Below are 18,361 nucleotides of genomic sequence, written 5' to 3' on the forward strand. Positions count from 1 at the left end.
GCCTCCACCCTCTTCTCCAGAGGCTGGGTGGGAGGTACTTAGTGTGGCTATTCACTCCTCTTGTGCTAAAGCTGAGCAGCCTAGCTTCCTACAAAGAGCTGAAGTCACTGCTGCAAGATGAAATCTCCTTCTAGACTTTGAGGTACTATACACTTTATAGTTCATGTTTGCTTAAAACTCTATGTAACCCAGGCTGTCCTCAAACTTGGAGCGATTCTCCTGCTTCAGGTTCTCAAATGTTGGAATTACAGGTGTAAATCACCAGAGCCCCCATTCTCACTTCCTCCACAAGTCCTCTTAGGTGAGAGATCTTTTATTTCAACGTTTGATGAGCTGAAGCTCCGATTGTGACTTGATATTAGAGCTTTCATGGCTCATAAGAGAATGGATGTGGGGACATAGATAATGACTTAAGGTTGACATGTGTTCAACCTTAAATCATTAACCATGTAAGAATATGGAAAGTTCAGAAGCACATGTGGATGTAAACTTTTGGTTGCTTTCTTTCTGCTTAGTGTTCTTTCCTGAGAGCGTTCTGTTTTATGTATCAATCAGTGAGGGGATGTTTGGAACATTTCTCTGGACCCTCAGGTCTGAGCTTTTTGCCTCAACCACCCACAGTGCCAGGGCAGCTAGGCCAGTCCTTTTTAGCTGGATCTATCTGTCTCTCACGCAGCTGCTGAACAGAACTAAAACAACATTCCTGTCCTTTGACCCAATGAGCCTACTTACAGGAACTCCACCCCACTTTGGTAATGCTCCAAAATACAGAAAAAGTTTACAGAAGCACTGTTTTAGTTAGATTATAGCATTTTCAATTTGGTAACACCTGTAATCTCAGTACTTGGGAAGTGGAGACAGGAGAGGAGGATCAAGAGTTCAAAGCATCCTCAGCCACTTATCAACTTCGAGGTCAGCCTTAGCTGCATGAAACCTGTCTCAGGGAATTTGATGTCTTATTCTGACCATCTCAGGCATCAGGCATGCATGTAGGAAACTTGTATGTAGGAAAACCACTTATATACATAAAATAAAATTTCAAAAATTGTAGGAAATTGGAGAGGTAGCTCAGTGGTTAAGGGCACATACTGTTTTTGCAGGGTACCCGTGTTGGATTCCTTACACTCACATTAGGCAGCTTACAACTGCCTGTAATTCCAGCTTCAGGGGATCTGGCACCTCTCTGACCTCTTCTTCCTCTTCTTCCTCCTCTTACACACACATACACACACTAATTAAATTTTTTAAAAAAGAAAACATTAAGTAAAGATAAAATAGTAACAACAACAAAATGAATATAAAAAAAAGAATACAGTAGTTTCCATACTGACTGACTAGTTCCTCATAGATACTCTCCAATGCTTATGGTCAAGAGCATTTGTTTTAGTAGTCTTCTGCTATAGTCAGGGGTTTGTGTTTTGTCACTGAGTTTGGTGGTCTTGTGTACTTCTGGCATCAATCCTTGGGCACAATACCCTCCTCAGTAGGGCTCAGTTGAAGCCGCCAGCTACTAAATGTCCTCAAACTGATAGGTCACCCAGGTTATCTACCAGATTAGTGGTATTTAGAAAACAAGGTTTGTAACTTGTGTAGAGCAGCAGAAGAAGTTTGGTAAGTCTCCTTGAAGGCCCAGGGGAAACTCCCCATTCTCCAGGGCCACTCCAACAATGATGGACATCAGAAGCCTGGGAATCAGTTCCAGATCTTTATTTTCTTTTGTATCACTATGTTTTATTTTGTTTATACAAGGACTCACTATATAGCCATGGCTGTCCTGGAACTCTGTCTATAGACCAGGCTGGCCTCAAATGTACAAATATCTACCTTCTGAGTTAAACGCATATGCTAACACACCCAGCCCTGCTGCATGTTTTTGAGATGGAATCTCATATAGCCTTTAACTTACAATGTTTCCAAGGATGACCTTGGACTTCTTGCCTATACCTACTTAGTCCTGGGATTATAGGTGAGAGCCAGGTCTTTTATGGGACAAACTTTCAGTCTATTTTCTTCAGGACTCTCTCTCTCTCTCTCTCTCTCTCTCTCTCTCTCTCTCTGTGTGTGTGTGTGTGTGTGTGTGTTCTGAAAATTGAATTTATGGCTTTTGCCATACATATGCCTTACTGCTGACATAAAACCCCAGCCCTTTACCATTTAAACTGTTAGCTGGGCATGGTGGCACATGCCTTTAATCCTAGCACTCTGGAGGCAGAGACAGGTGGATCTCTGTGAGTTTGAGGCCAGCCTGGTTTACAGAGTGAGTTCCAGGACAGCCAGGGCCACATAGAAAAACCCTGTCTCGAAAAAAATACAATGAAATGGTATAAATTATATTCACAATGTTGTATAGCTATTACCAGCACCTATTCCTGTATGTATAGATGTTTACATATACATATGTAACATTTACATATGCATATATATTACATGTACATGTACATATAACTGATCATCCTCCTGCTTCTACATGCCAAATCTTGAAATTAAATGCATGACAACATGCCCATTAGGACTTTTAGATTTATCTATAATGTCCTATTTTTTTCCCTATGGTGTGTATGTGTGATATGTATGTATATAGATATGTGTCTATGTTCTTGTATGTTGAGTATAGTAGGCATGTGTACTGAGGTACATGTATGGAGATCACAGGACAATTCCAGGTGTTGGTCATAACCTTCCATCATGTTTTGAGACAGGGTCCCTTTTTATTGATGAGTATGCCTCCCTAGGGGTCCTAAGAACTTCCAATCTGTTTCTGATCTTCCCATAAGAGTTCTGGGATTATGGGCAGGTGCTACTGGGGCCTGCTTCACATGGATTCTCCGGATAAGAACAGCCTAGGAGCCCTGCAGAGAGGTAGAGGGAGGTGGATCACCATAAATTCAAGGCCAGCCTGTTCTGCATAGTGAGTTCCAGGTCAGCCATAGAGAGTTCCAGGTCTACATAGAGAGACCCTGCCTCAAACAAACAAGCAAACATCCAACAAACCAACAACCACCCCTAACCTCACAAAGAATGCAGTTCCTCATGTTTGCATGACAAGTATTTTATTCACTAAGTAGTCTCCCCAGCCTTCTTTTTCTTTTCCTTCCTTCCTTCCTTCCTTCCTTCCTTCCTTCCTCCCTCCCTCCCTCCCTCCCTCCCTCCCTCCCTCCCTTCTTCTCTCCTTCCCTCTCTCTTTCTTTCTTTTTTTTAAGACAGGGTCATGTTACATAGTCTGAGTTGGTTTTGAACTTATTGCACAGCCAAGGATATCTTGAATATTTGTTCTTTTGCCTTTACCTCTCAAGTCAGACCCATTCCATCCAGCCTGTATTACGTGTTACTTACTGGGAGTGGAATCTAGAGCTTTATGCGTGAGATGTTTGCACTTAATCCTCAGAGTTATAGCTCTAGTCCTAATTTTATGCACTTCAAAGTAGAATATATATATATATATATATATATATATATATATATATATATATATATCCTGATTTATTTTATTGTCTGCTTGAAGAAGAAACTTCAATTGAAAAGTTTCCTGGGTGGGATCCACTTGTGGGTATGTCTGTGGGAGTATTTTCTTGATTGCTGATTGATGCAGGAACACTAAGCCCATTGTATGTAGTGCCATCCCTGGGCAGGTGGACCTGGTTGGGCTGTGTAAGCTACCTAGCTGAATGTGAACCTGGAAACAAGCCAGCAAGTATCATTCCTTCATGTCTTCTGCTTCAGTTTCTGCTTTCAAATTCCTGCTTTAAGTTCTTGACCTGACCTCCTCAGTGATGGCTTGTGACCTTGTAGAAGGCCAGATCCCAACAGTGAGTTCAGTGATCCAAGTTGGGGATGTGGGAGTCAGTGATTAATGTGAAGCAAGCACACACACACAAACACACACACACATACACACACAGAGTGGATAAAGCAAGGCTCTAATAAGCTCCAACAATTTTATTTCTTCTCCTACAGCTTATATATCCCAGCAAAATCTTTCAACCAATATAAAAATTACATTGTGGTTACATTCTATTTTTAAGTGAATAATTACAGTAAGGATACTTTTTTTTTTTTTTTTTTTTAAAAAAGCATGCTCCCAATACTATTACATGATTAAATGTCTTATGTATGAAAGTGAAAAAACAAATTATTCCCAAGAACCCATATATATTCATGTTTAAGTGACTTGTTATTAATTAACAAAGTGTAAGCAAACAAGGTATTATTTTTTTCTCAGCCAGTCAGGCTACAATTTGTGATTACAAAGAAAGGATCAATCATTCATTATTTATCTTAAAAAGTAATCTTACAAAAAAATCTTAAAAGAATCACAAATCTAAACCTTTATATAAAAACAATAGTCATTTCTACTTTAAATCTTCAGGGTACACATCTACTGACCAATTTTTTATTAAATCATCTCAGAAACCTGAGGCAAAAATGAGTGTAAGAAATTAATCATCACCTTGATCACCAGAAAGGCACATCAGCACCCTAGTTAGGGTGTCATTGTTCTTGTTCTCTGACTTAAAAAAAAATCCCTAGCTCAATTATCGGAAGTGTGACTTTCTGAACTTTAAATTGTTCCCCAAGATTTTCTATGTCAAAGCCACTATCAAAAAACATATTCACCTAACTTAATAACTACATCTCTAAATTCTTTCAAGGGTGGTGGTTGAATCATCAATATATTCCAGCAACACTGCTTTGAAAAGATCAACCGCTAATATTGGAAGTGCCAATGATACTGCCCAGTGAGGGGCTGGAAACCCCGTTAGAGTTTTCATACCACTCATAGATTATGAGGTGTGTGGTATCTGTGAGGGCAATAAGCAGATAGATACTCAACAGCATGAGGTCCTTAGGACACATAGTCCTTGGGACTCTACCTCTCTGATTCACTCCCATCGTGGTTGTGCTAACCATTCTATTGAGTTCTAAAGCTGTTTTGATCTCTCTCTTGCATGGCCCCCAACATTAAGCCCTTTCTTTCCCTAAGTTGCTTTTGGTCATAGTATTTATTGCAGTAATAGAAAATCAAACTAGAAGAAGAGCAATTGTAAGTTAACAGCAAAATTGAGTATAATATATAGGATTTCCCATGTATACCTTGCCCTTGCACACGCATGCTTGTGCATTTTTTCTGCCATGTAATTTCTACTGAAATTAAAATACAAATAGGAATGTAATGAAGTAGATTTTATGAGCTTGAGGGTCAGCCATGTTCCTGTAATATATACAATAAATTCATTGGGGCTTAAAAAACATGGTAGGAAGAATAGAGAATGATCTCAGGTAGGCACTGAGAGGCTCAGTGTAGAACATGGGTAAGACTATGGGTTTAGTTCCCAGCACTTGAACATGCTCAACATAATATTCTAGGTGTTTTTTACTCCAAACAAGTTGAGAATCAATTTTAACCACCATATTTCAGTATGGTGACTCAAACCTATAGATCTAGCACTAAGAAGGCTGAGGCAGGAGGATCGCTGTGAATCCAGGCCAACCTGGATGTGCTGGATAGTTTTATGTCACTTTGGCAGAAGTAAAAGTCATTTGTGAGGAAGGAACAGTGATTAATAAAATGCCATGGGATAGGAACTTCACAGGAAGACCAACAGTGTCAACTAACCTGGAGTCCTGGGGGCTCTCAAGAGACTTAGCTGCTAACCCAAGAGCATACACCAACTGGACTGGCCTCAGTGGGAAAGGATGCACCTAATCCTGCAGAGACTTGATATGCCAGGGTGTGGGATGCCCAGAGAGGCCCCTACCCTCTCAGAGGCAAAGGGAAGGGGGAATTGGGGGGAGGGACTCTGTGAGGGGAAAACTGGGAAAGGGGCAGCATTTGGGATGTAAATAAACAAATAAAAAGAAAAAGAAAAAAGAATGGGCTGGAGAAATGTCTCAGTGGTTAAGAGTATTGACTGCTCTTCCAAAGGTCCTGAGTTCAATTCCCAGCAACCACATGGTGGCTCACAACCATCTGTAATGGGATCTGATGCCCTCTTCTGTGTGTCTGAAAACAGCTACAGTGCACTCATATACAATAAATAAATAAATCTTTTAAAACTTATGTTAATTTGATATGTGTATACATGCTCATAAGACATGTGAGGCCAGAGAACAACTTAGTTAGTGCTCATCTTACATTATGTGGGACCAATGTATCAAAACTCAGACCATTAAGCACCTTTATACACTAAACTGTCTTTTTCTGGCCACAGAATGAATCTTTTTTGGGATGACATGATTGTAGGAAATTTTCTATTTTTTCTTTGCACTATTCTTCATGTTTTAGGATAAAGATATTTTAGGAATGCTAGAAACTTGGGTCAGTGGTTAAGAGTAGTTTTTGTTCTTCCAGAGAACCACAGTTCAGTTCCTAGCATCCACATGACAGCTTAAAGCCATCTGAAACTCCAGTTCTAGGTGATCCAATGCCATCTTATTAGCCCCCATGGGCACCAGGTATAAACATGTGCATATAAAATAAAATAGATAAAATCTTTAGAAAAAAGATATTTTAAAGATAAGTGTAAGATGTACCTTTGTAATCCTAGAACTTGAGAGACTGAGTCAGGAGGATTGCAACTTCAAAGCCTGCCTTGGGTATACAAGTTTTAGATCAGCCTGGGTTACATCAGATCCTGTCTCAAAACTAAAAAGAAGGCAGGTCCCACTAAGGACCTTTAAGATGTTGAGTGTTAGGGTCCAAAAAATCCAAAACAACTGAAGCAGTCACAAGTGTCCAGCAAAGCAAGATCTTTATTTGAATTAGACAGCAAAAACTGACCTGTCAGAGAAAACAGCACAGACTTGGGAGCTGACTGCATCTTAGAACGTTCATCTTAGTAAGGATTTAAGCAGATGACAGAAATGTTTGTACTTAGGCAGCTACTGATAAATCAGGGTTGCAGAACAGACTCCAGAGCTGAACTATGACCCCCACCCCACTCCCTCGCCCTGAGGGCCAGAATGTCACAGAGTTTTTAAGCCCCAAATCTACAAATATCTATGCCAAGTTACAGTTATATTTCCCCACCAATCAGGATTTAGGAATAGGGGACTTCCTTAGGAACATGTGGTATAGTTATCCTGCTTCCATTGGTTGGAGTATTTAACTGTGGCAGGGTACTTGTCTTGCCTGACATTCATGTCTTAAAACTTGCCAACCAGGATGTCAGTTATCCACTTAGTATATGTCTCTTTCTGCTAAGCAGGATGTCAGTTACCTAGGGAGGTCTTGGGAACTTAAACTTTATCCCAATCAAAATGGCTTTAGTTTGGTTCCTTCTTACATCGAGTATCTTTCTTAATCACTCTCTACTTTATGTTTTTTTTTATTTGTGGGTTGTAGAGAGAATTTCTTGTGCACTGTGTAAAAGCATTCACCTGTCAATAAAAAAAAGTCTATGGCCAATGAGCTGAAGCAGGAAATAGGTGGGATTTCTGGCCGAGAAAGAGGGGGAGGGAGGGAGAGAGAGACAGAGACAGAGACAGAGACAGACAGACAGACAGACAGAGACAGAGAGACAGAAAGACAGAAAGAGACAGAGACAAAGAGAGACAGAGAGAGAATATGATATGAATATATGAATTCTGGGAAATAGTCAGGCACTGAAGATTCACCCTGAACTCTGAAGAGGAGGCAAACATATGAAATTGAGATGAAGGTAACCAGCCATGTGGCACTCATAGACTAGGATAAATAGATAATTAAGATATAAGCTGGTTGGGGAACAAGCTAAAGAATTTATTCATATATAATTAAGTCTCAGAGTTGTTAGTTTTTGGAACAAAGAGGCTGGGTGGAAAAGCAAACCATTACAATGTGTGTGTGTGTGTGGGGGGGGCTGTACATGTGGAAGTCAAGGAGGGGACAACTTTGTAGACTCGATTTTTTTCTATCCACCTTTATGTGGGTTCTGGGTTTTTTAACTTGCTGAGACATCTTGCTAGCCCTCCATATTATATTTTGAGATGAGGTCTTTCATTGAGTCTGATGCTTGCCAATTTGCCTAGGCTGGCTAGCCAGTGAGCCATAGGGATCCTCCTGTCTTTATCTCCCCAGCAGTGGGATTACAGATAATCACTGTCCTTCTAGTGTTCAATGTGTTTGACATTGAACTCATGTTCTCATGTTTGTGTGGTAAGCACTGTTCTTAACTGAAGGAGCTCCCTTCAGTTAAAAATCTTTTCCTGGCTGTTTTGAACATTTTATCTTTCTGATTTTCTCTGGTTTACATTATTATACTTCTAGGCATTGATTTTTTTGATGCATTCATCTGGAATTAGTTGTTTTCTTTGCCTAAAGACCTGAAGTTACAGCAGTTTGATTTCATGATCTTTGATTTGTTTTTTGTGTTTTATATACACAAAGAAACATGGTTTCTTTGTATAGCCCTGGCTATCCTGGAACTCACTATGTAGACCAGGATGGCCTTTAACTTACAGAGATCCTCCTGCCTCTGCCTTCTTAAAGGCATGTGTCAATACTGTTCTGCTTAATTTTCTTATTTCTGTAAAAGTTTTGTTTGCATATATTTATGTGTACTGCATGAAGACTTGTCACTGATGGAAGCCAGAAGAGGACACCAGATCCCTGGGAACTGGAGTCACATTACTGTTGTGAACTGTCATGTAGATGCAGGTATCAAATTCAGGTATACTCTTTGCAAGAGCAATAAATGCTCTTAACTATTGTGTCTTTTCTCTAGACTTTGATTTCATGATAGTTAATTTAAAAGTTTATTTGGGCTATCGAGATGGCTCAGTGGGTAAAGATATTTGCTGCCAAGCCTAACAGTTAGACCTGAGTTTGATTCCTAGAACCTGTGTGAACGTCCCTGATGGGTTTATATGTTTGAATACTTGGTCCCCAGCTGGTGGAACTATTGGGGAATGATTAGGAGATGTGGCCTCTTTGGAGGAGGTGTGTTACCCAGGGCAAGTTTTAAGGTTCAAAAAGCTCATGCCAATCCCAGTTAGCTCTCTTTGCTGCTTCCTGTTTGTGGATCAGATGTAAATGCTCAGCTACTAGTCTAATGCCATGCTTGCCTGCTACCATGCTCCCCATCATGGTGGCCATGGATTCTAACCCCATGGAACAATGAACCCTCAATTAAATATTTTCTTTTACAAGTTGCCTTGGTTATGGTGTTTTGTTACAGCAATAGAAAAGTAACCAAAACAAGCTCTGTGGCATGTGTGTATTCCCCCCTCCCCAAATAAAAAAAATTAAAAAAAAATTGATACAGTAAGTATGTGTATTTCTGTGATATAGTGACATTGGAGAGGAAAAAGGCAGGTTGTTCTCTAAGTTCCACTGTTGTGCTATTGTTATGCCCAGTTCGCAGGAAGCCCAGGAGACCACCAGAGATTGAGACACTGATTCAAATACACAAAAAAGTCTTTATTATTCGAGTCTGGATGAAGCCTTCCCTGCTCCACAGGTTAGGAATGAAGCCTTCCCTGCTCCACAGGTTAGGAATGCAGACATTCAGGTCTAGAAATTTGGGAAATTATATTTATATATATAATGCATAAGCTAGGGCTTTCAAACCTTGGTGTTATATGATTGGGCAGTAAAGGAATTCTATTCTTCAAAACCAATAACATTTGTTCAGACAGCAAGGTGGGACCATACATCTGGAAAAGGACCTTTTTGACCTGGGAGGAAATAACTCATTCCATTATCAGAGGGTAGTGTATTTTTACAAGCCGGCCACAGCTGTCTGGTAACACTTGGTTGCATCTTTCTCATAGCTCAAGAGTGGGGGCCTTCTCACTTCAAGGGCATTAACTTTATGTTTTCTTCAAAGACAGGGGGCATCTGCACCAAGGGCGGGGAGTGCTGGCTGTTTAACTTGGCGAGGGGACTAGGGAGTGTAAGACTCAGCACCAAGGGTTAGCACAGAGACAAGAGTGTTTCTTCACTATGACACCTTTATCTGTACACATGCACACTAAGTTAACTAAGTACATGTAATAAAATCAGAGTAAAGTGAACAAAAAAAGGCTCAGACTTACTGTGAATGAAAAGATAACCTTGAACTCCACATTCTCCTGTCTCTGTTTCTTAAGTGCTGGGATTACAGGATGTGTCAGCATATCTGGCTCTAGTCCACTTTTTCAACATTTGACAGATAAATTTTATTTATTTTTAAATTTTAAATTTATTTTATTTTATGTGTATGGGTGTTTTGCCTGCAGGTATGTCTGTGCACTACACATGTACTTGGTGCTTTCGAAGGCCAGAAAAGGGTGTTGCATCTCCTTGAACTAGAGTTAGAGATGTTTTTGAGCTGTTATGTTATGAGCTGGAAAAGGAACCTGGGACCTCTGGAAAGGCAATACATACTCTTATCACTGAGAAATCTCTTCAGGCCCAACCTCTAAATATTTCACTTTTGTTGATATTTTGGCTGGGCAAACAAAAATATGTGTGAGGTTCTGCATGTGGATTTAGAAAGTCATTGTGCTCTGTCTAGATTGAACAGTGTTGTAGTATTTAAGTATTGGTGCTTTTAAAAACTCATCTTTTGGAGCAAGGAGAGAAGATGAAGAAGAGGAGAAGCTAGGTGATGAGAGAGAGAAAGAGAGAGGGGGCATGGAGGCAGATGTTCACATGTCTCCACCAGTCAAAGATAGTTTTTATATCTAGGTTGGGTATTGGGTTACGCTTCTGATTGAGCATTACCAAACTTATAAATCTTTTGATTAACATTTTTAAAAAATCGTATAAAAGCAAAAAAGAAAGGGGGGCATGGGACAGGAGTGTTCTAGGGAGGGGAAATGTGGAAAGGGGATGGCATCTTAAATGTAAATAAAATATAAAATAAAATTAAAAAAAATAAAAAAACTTTTTGTCAAAATAAGATTTCACGTTTGTGTCATTAAAAACAACTTGAATAGCAGTGTGTGTGTGCACACGTGTGTGTGTGTGTGCGCGCACACGAGCGTGTGCATTCTGCAAGGAATATTAAAAACCTGCAGCTAGCTTTCTTTCTTCTTCCTTCCTACCTCTCTCCCTCCCCTTTAAACTTCTGATTCTCTTACCTCCACCTCATACATATATGTTAAAATCACAGTCGTGTGTCACTATATTCAGTTTTATGCAGCACTAGAAATGGAACCTAGGGCTTCATGAATGGTAGGCAAACATTCTATCAACTGAATTACATCCCCACCCCTAAAAGTATTGTATTTGGAACATTGTCAATATGTTCTATGTAGTGTGCTAAAAGACTGTAATGTATCCTAGTTTGGGAGCTTTTTAGGCTGATAGTAAAAACTAGGTGTGGTTTTATAAGTCCAGTGCCAGCATCCTCAGATACATAGTAAAGTCTTGTCTCAAAAAAATAACCAGAGGGCTGGAGAGATGGCCCAGAAGATAAAAGCACTTACTGTTCTTTCAGAGGACCAGTGAAACTTAAGGTTGGATGGTGTTTTGCTGGGGCAAACATATGAAGGAACATTTAGCTGAAGTGAGAAAAGGTGAAAGGCTAAGGCAGACTTGTGAAGGAATGTTTAGCTGAAGCTGACACAGGAGAAAGGATGTTCACTAAAGCAGGCACATGAAAGGACACATGATGAGGGATTCTTTGCTAATGACACATGTATTGGTCTGCCTTGCATTGTGTAGTTGAGCTGTATTTGTCAAAAAACTTCTGGTGGTCTTTCTGCTAGTAGACAAAGTGCTAGCTTAGCCAGTCATACAGATACTCCATATTTTGACTTTCGTTGTGAAAACAGAGAAGGGTAGAATAGGATAAAACTGGTTTCAGCTATAGAGGACCCTATTTAGACCTGTTGTTTATCCTTTCCCTGAAGGAGTCTTGGATAGTCATTTTACTTGTTACCTAATAGCCTTTCCACTCTGCCCTTCTGCTCAGACAGAAAGCTGGTCTGTGAACAATTTCTCCTGCTTTCTTATTCCCTGGCCAAAGGGAAACCTTTCCATCACTGCATAATCAGTTCACAGTTTTGTCACTGGGGCTATGGTTCTGGGAGGAAAATGACACAGTTGCACTCAGAAACTGGTAGCTGAAAGGTCTTGGATGCATGCTGAAGAGGGACACTGGGATAGATTTTTGGGGGGAGGAGCTTATTGGAAGAATTATTAATATCCTGGACAAAGAGACAGCATCATGGCAGGGGATCTGAGGAAAATCCTGGCCTCAGCACTAGAAACAGGCGTTCAAAAGAGGAGCAAGAGCTCTCCAGGCAGAGTCAAGGTCCTTTCTTATATCTCTCTAAGGAAGGAGGGGTGGTATACAGTATCAGCTTGCAGCTAGGTTCTCTGGTTTCCAGGTAGAATTCATGGAAGGAGGTGGGGACCAGGATGTATGGTGCACCTAGAAGTCTGTTAGATATTAATAGAAAATGTTTTCAGTAGGGGTCCTGTCAGTCAGTATCTGTGGGAATGGAAGGGCTACTTCAGGCTTTGTGGCATGAGCGGCAGTCTGGTCTGAGTTTTAATATTACTTTCTTACAGTAACATCATGGTGAGTTATTTTTAGTTTTGTTTGTTTTGAGAGAGGGTCTTTCATGTTTCCCAGCTGTTTTTAAATGTGCTATGTAGCTGATGCTGCCTTTCAACTCATGATTCCTACAGTCAGGACTTGTGAAGTGCTGAGCTCAGAGGCACGTGCCATACATGGCTTTTAGAGGGAGGATTCTGGAGGTTCTGTCAGAACAGAAAGGATTATCTGTTCCAGTTGCTTCTCAAAGTCTAAAAAGTCTCAAAGTCCCTGAGCCCCTCCCCTATCTGTATCTGTGTCTCTCTGGTCCTCCTATGCCCTCTGGCTCCCCAGCAGGCAGGCTAGGTCAAGCTGGGGTTTTGACATTTTTCACCTGCAATTCCTTGGTGGCTCAGTCCCAGCAGTGAGCCACATTTGGGTTGAGGGAGGGTAGGAGCAGGAAATCATCTGCTGTACTCTTTTGTCTTCTTATACTGGTAGAGAAAATGCTACAGAGTTACTGTGATGGCTTTACTGGAGGAGTGACACATTGTTACACATATGTAAAGATGTGGATGCAAGTTGTAGAGCTGTGTGTGCCTGAGGTTTATTCTGAAGGGTGAGGTCAGGTTTGAAGTTCTTATTATCAGGTATAGACTAGGAAACTAAAAACTTTGAATACTGTGCCCTTGAAAGGGGGCAAAGAAAGACCCATTCAGCCTATGTCCATCCCAACTTGGTGAACCCCTGAGAGATAAGCTACTAATGAGTCTCCATAGACATGAGAAGCAGGAGCTAAAAAGAGGAAAGGGGTGAAGCCTTTTTACATCCTGAACTTGGCAGTGGTTAGGGATATGGATGGAGCAGCTGGCTAGGGTATATCTGGTCTATGGACAAAGATATGAATTTGAGCCAGCTGCTGGCTTGGTCTAATGATCCTGAGAGCTCCAGAAGGCTGGTGAAGACTGTTTGTTCAGGGAGCCCACAGGGATTTGGTGAAGTAGAAACTTCTGGTTTCATTGGAAAGTCAGTTATGTCAAATCATGTTTTGCTGGGACACACAAGTTAAAGGTTGTTTTGCTAAGGCAGACATGTGAAAATGTTTTCTGAAACAGACACAGGTGAAAGGATGTTTTGCTATAGCAGACACGTAAAAGGACACATGATGTTTAGAAAGAGTATACATACATATGACCACATAGACAGTGGGAGCTACAGCTTGGGTTTGTCTTGCTCTGCCTTGGTAGTCTTTGCTGATGACATGCATGTATTGGTTTGCCTTACATTGCATTGCTGAGCTTTGTTTGTGGTGACTTCATAGAGAGAAACTCACCAAAGAACTTCTCATGAGATCTCTGCAGCTTCTTCTGCAGACTTGAGCCGATTGGTAAGCCTCATAGTTGATTCTGGATTGAACTGCCCTTGCTGATTTATGTGTGGTGTCTGCCAAGTGGAGTGGACTGTAGCTGCTGATTCATGTTTGGTGTTTGCTAGAGGACTGGACTGACAACAACAAAGATTGAAATCTCCCCAAAGAACTATTTCTAAGCAGTTTTACTTACCCCATATCCTCATAACCTTTCTTTTCAACCTCTAGTGGGTGGTGGGCTAGAGGGGAGGTTGAAACGTTACTAAAGTAGGTTGAGGAAAATTTATGCCTATATGTTAGTGTCCTGCAGAGTCATCCAGGACCCTGTGCTTAGGACTACATACTTGATGTGATGTCTTGTTGTCATCATCTTAAAATTACTGATGAGTGTGCATCTGTGACCTTATGTATATAAAGTTGGATGGGACAAATTATTAGCAATGTAGTAAACAAGGGGGTGCTGATTCTATATATATCCTCTTTTCTAGGTGTTCCTTCTGAATGCAAGCTGATAGGTAACAGTGCCCCATGAATTCAGAATTCTATGCTTCTAGGATGTGCAAGTTACCTCAATAGAAAAATAAGTGGGCACTGATAGAACCCTAGAGGATATACTTTCATTTAAAATTTCCCCTTTATTTAATATATTTTTTAGTCTTTCTTCTTTCTTTCCTTTCACTCCCTCCCTTCCTTCCCCTCTCTCCAGGGTTTTACTAGATATCACTGGTTGGCCTGGAACTGACTATGTAGACCAGGTCATCCTCAATCACAAAAAGAGCTGCCTACCTCTACCTTCCAAATACTAGGATTAAACGTGTTTGAAAGGATGTCATCAGGCCTGGCATCCTTTTAAACATTTTATGTGTATGGGTGTTTTGCCTGTGTGTATGTCTGTGTACCACATGGGTACCATTTCTACAGTGGCCAGAAGAGGGTGTCAGGTCCATTGGAACTGGCATTATAGATAGTTGTGAGCCACCTTGAGAGCCACCTTGAGGATGTTGGGGATTGAAACCCAACTCTTTGGAAGATCAACAAATGTTCTTAACTGACTAAGCCATTTCTCTAGCTCCAAACTTTCATTTTTGAGGGGCAGAAATCTAGCCTTTCCCTTTGTAAACAATAGCTTTATTAGATGTTTCATTAATATGTCATGACATTTACCATTTTAAAGTATAGAATTTATGGTATTTAGAACATTTATTTTCTCTTTCTCTATCAAAATCCAGTTCTGGCAACCTGTCGAGAGCCCAGTATGTTATCTGTCATGAGCAGGTTGTGATAAGGTTTTAGGGTCCCTGTGGGGAGAGGAGCGATAGGTCCTCTCCACTCAGGAATCCTATACAGGATTGACTGTGAGATGGTCAGTTCCTTGAGAGGGGAGAGAGTATGCCAGAGACAGAGGTTTGATATTTAATTGCTCTTTAATAATGCACAGCAAACAATATATTATCACCAATGCTAAAGCTATTGTAACAACGAGGTATTGCCACATTTCCTATACATTGCCTCTATCAGTATCAATACAATAAACACAAATAGTAAGTTGCTAATAACCTAAGAAATAAACATAGCAGTAAGTACATTATTATTCATGAGTTATACGACCTGAGTCCTTATGACTGTAGTTTCCAGCAGCTTAGGTCCGGAGAGTGCTTGACCACGAAGATAGGGGCCTTCTGCAGCTTCCAACAGCTCAGGTCCAGAGGGTGCTTGACCACGAAGATAAGGGTGTTCTGCGGCTTCCAGCAGCTCAGGTCCGGAGAGTGTTTGACCACGAAGTTAGAGGCTTCGGTCTCTCAGCTGTCTCCTTGATGATCAGGTACAGAGTGCTCAGTCTCTCGGCTGCTGCTTTGATGATCCATGCTGCACAGTGCTTGGTCTCTCGGCTGCAGAGGAGGCCTGAACGGAGGATCACGCTAGGTAACCATAGCTACCAGTGTGATGAAGTGCTCTGGCCAAGGGCTCCTCTTTTATGCTTGAACTGGGGTTACTTCTGATGTACATGGCAGATAACCAGATGTGTCTGGTTATCTGTGGGCTATGACTTCATTGCAGGTGGACTTTTGGTTATCATCATACTTTAAAACATGTTCAAACTTGTTTTCTGGACTTGTCCAGACTTGGTTTTTTTCCTATTACAATATGAAGTCAGCTCTGTTAAGGACCTGCTTCTTACACAACCCCCTTGACTTGCTTTCTGTATCTATGACATTAAATAAACAAAGCTATCATTCCAAGTGAAGAGAGATTGCTATGTAGTTAAGGAGGATGGTTGTGAACTCCCAATCTTCCTGCTTCCACCTCCTGCAGTTTTCCTTCCTTCCTCTCCTCCAAGTGCCCCATCATGTCTCCTCTGACACCCTCCCCATCTTCCAGAAAAGGGTAGGCCTCCCATGGATATCAAACAGCCATGGCATATCACATTGCAGTAAGACTAGGCATGTCACCTTGTATTAAGGTGGGATGAGGCCATCTAGTAGGAGGAAAAGGGTCCCAACAGGACATGCCCCTGCTTTTTAAAGAAAATTATTTTATTATATGATATCTATCTATTATCTGTCTGTCTGTATATCTTGTGATTCTGTGTGTTTATATGCAACTGGAGTGGCACAATACTCTTGTGGAGGTCTGAGGGCATTTTTGTAGGAGTCAGTTCTTTCTTTCAAACGTGGGGCCTATGGATTGAATTCAGGTCATCAGACTTGAATTCAGGTCATCAGACTTGACAGTGGGCACCTTTATCAGATGGCTCCTCTCATTGGACCTGTTTTTTGCTTTTGTAACAAGTTTTTCATTATAGCCCTGGTTGGCCTAGAACTCTCTATGTAGACCAGGCATTAATTCCAAACTTGCATTAATTCTACTGCTTTTGGCCTCCAGAGTGATAGGATTAGAGGTATATATCACCATGCCTGGTATTCTTTTTGTTTTAGAAACTATGTTTTATAGCTAGGCCTGGTGCAGGCCTATAACTCCAACTACATAGGTGGCTGAAGTGGAATAATCACAAGTTCAGTGCCAGCATGGACAATTCAGTGAGCCCAGGTATCAAAATAAAAAGTTAAGAAGGGGCCTGAGTGGCACCTGCCTTTATTTCCAGCACTTGAGAGGCAGAGGCTAGGTGGATCTCTTTGAGTTCCAGGACACCCAGAGCTATATTGTGAGAACATGTCTCAAAAACACAAAATGAAAAAATGTAAAAAGGGCTTAGGATATAATCATGGGATCAATAGACAATACAACAAACAACAGAAACCAAAACAATTATCTTTCTATCTTTAATGACATTTTCCCTCTTATTTAAATTTTTTGGGGGTGACAAGGTCTCACTATATAGTCTTTATTGGCCTGGAGCTTGCTATGTAAAGACTGGCCTCGAACTCAGAAAGTCTACCTTTGCTTCCAAAGTGAGAGGTTAAAGGCATGTGCCACCAAGCCTAGCTCTCTTTATGATTTTTTTTTAATCAGAGGGTTAGAAACCCCCCATTTTTTCAGTGTCAGGGATCTGACCTAGGGTCATGGGCATGATAGGTAAATTCTAGTCAAGTTCTGAGCTGTCTTTAGTTTTTATTCTTTTTAGATTTTATGTATGTATTTATGTATGCATATGTGTGTGGAGGGGTATGTGTAGGCATGTATATTCCACAGTGGCAGTGTGTATGCAGAGATCAGAGGACATGTTGAGTGTGATGATTTTTTTTCTTCCATCAAGTGGGTTTCAGAGATCTCTTCTCGCCCTCCTTCCCCTTTCATTCCCAGCCCCCCTTTCAGGTGAATTCAGTTGACTTGTGGCCGTGGGCGGCTACGAAAATGAGGTCATTGAATTTGGCAACAGGTGCCTATAGCCTCTGAACCATTTCACTGTGTCCTCATTTTTTTGAGACAAGGTCCTATTGATCTGATCCTGTTATATCTGCCTCCAGAGTACCAGGGTTACTGGTATAAAACATCTCACTCAGCCAGACATTTTGTTTCTTTTTGTTTTCAGATGGCTTGTTTCTCTACTGTATCCCTGGTTAGGTTAGAACTCACCATGTGTCCAGGCTGGACTAGAACTTTGGCAGTCCTCAGGAACCAGTCTCCTTAGTGATGAGATTACAGGCATGAGTCATCAGGGCTGACTCTTCAGCCAGGCACTTAAATTTTTTATTGTGTGTGCATGTATTATATGTGTATATGTGTACACATGGTATGATATACATGTGAAGGAAGAATACAACTTTTGGGTTACTGTGCTTGTGTTGTTCTGTCAGACTTGCATTAGATGCAATTGATTTTAATAGCCCTTAGCTAGGCAATTTTACTTTGAGATTCTAAAAACGTATACCCTGGGATGAATGAATTGTTGCTTAGCCTATTTTAGAGGTTCTTGGGGCTATTTGATAGGATTGAGGGTCATGAATCATAGGCCCCACTAGTACAGTCTCCTTGGCCCCCTTCTTATGGGCTCAGTACCATACATTCACATTTACACAGAATGAAGGAAACAAGCTACCCACAAGCCTTTGTACCTTTATTTATTTATTTATATCTAAGATAGATT

The 18,361-nt window shown here is 40.8% G+C and overlaps 1 protein-coding gene across 2 annotated transcripts in view; it reads left to right on the plus strand.

Annotated features, from left to right (window-relative positions):
* Nucleotides 1-16: 16 nt before the first annotated feature.
* The window catches only part of Ikbkg (inhibitor of nuclear factor kappa B kinase regulatory subunit gamma), a 65,768-nt gene continuing 47,423 nt past the window's right edge, over nucleotides 17-18,361 (plus strand). Inside the window, exon 1 of one of the 2 annotated variants that reach the window (XM_076918303.1) lies at nucleotides 17-142. The gene's annotated coding sequence lies outside the window, so the exon portion shown is untranslated. The remainder of the gene's footprint in view (nucleotides 143-18,361) is intronic. The other variant, XM_076918307.1, reaches the window with a different exon arrangement.

The sequence above is a fragment of the Arvicanthis niloticus genome, chromosome X (genome assembly GCF_011762505.2).
Source record: "Arvicanthis niloticus isolate mArvNil1 chromosome X, mArvNil1.pat.X, whole genome shotgun sequence".
In the NCBI taxonomy this organism is placed as follows: Eukaryota; Metazoa; Chordata; class Mammalia; order Rodentia; family Muridae; genus Arvicanthis; species Arvicanthis niloticus.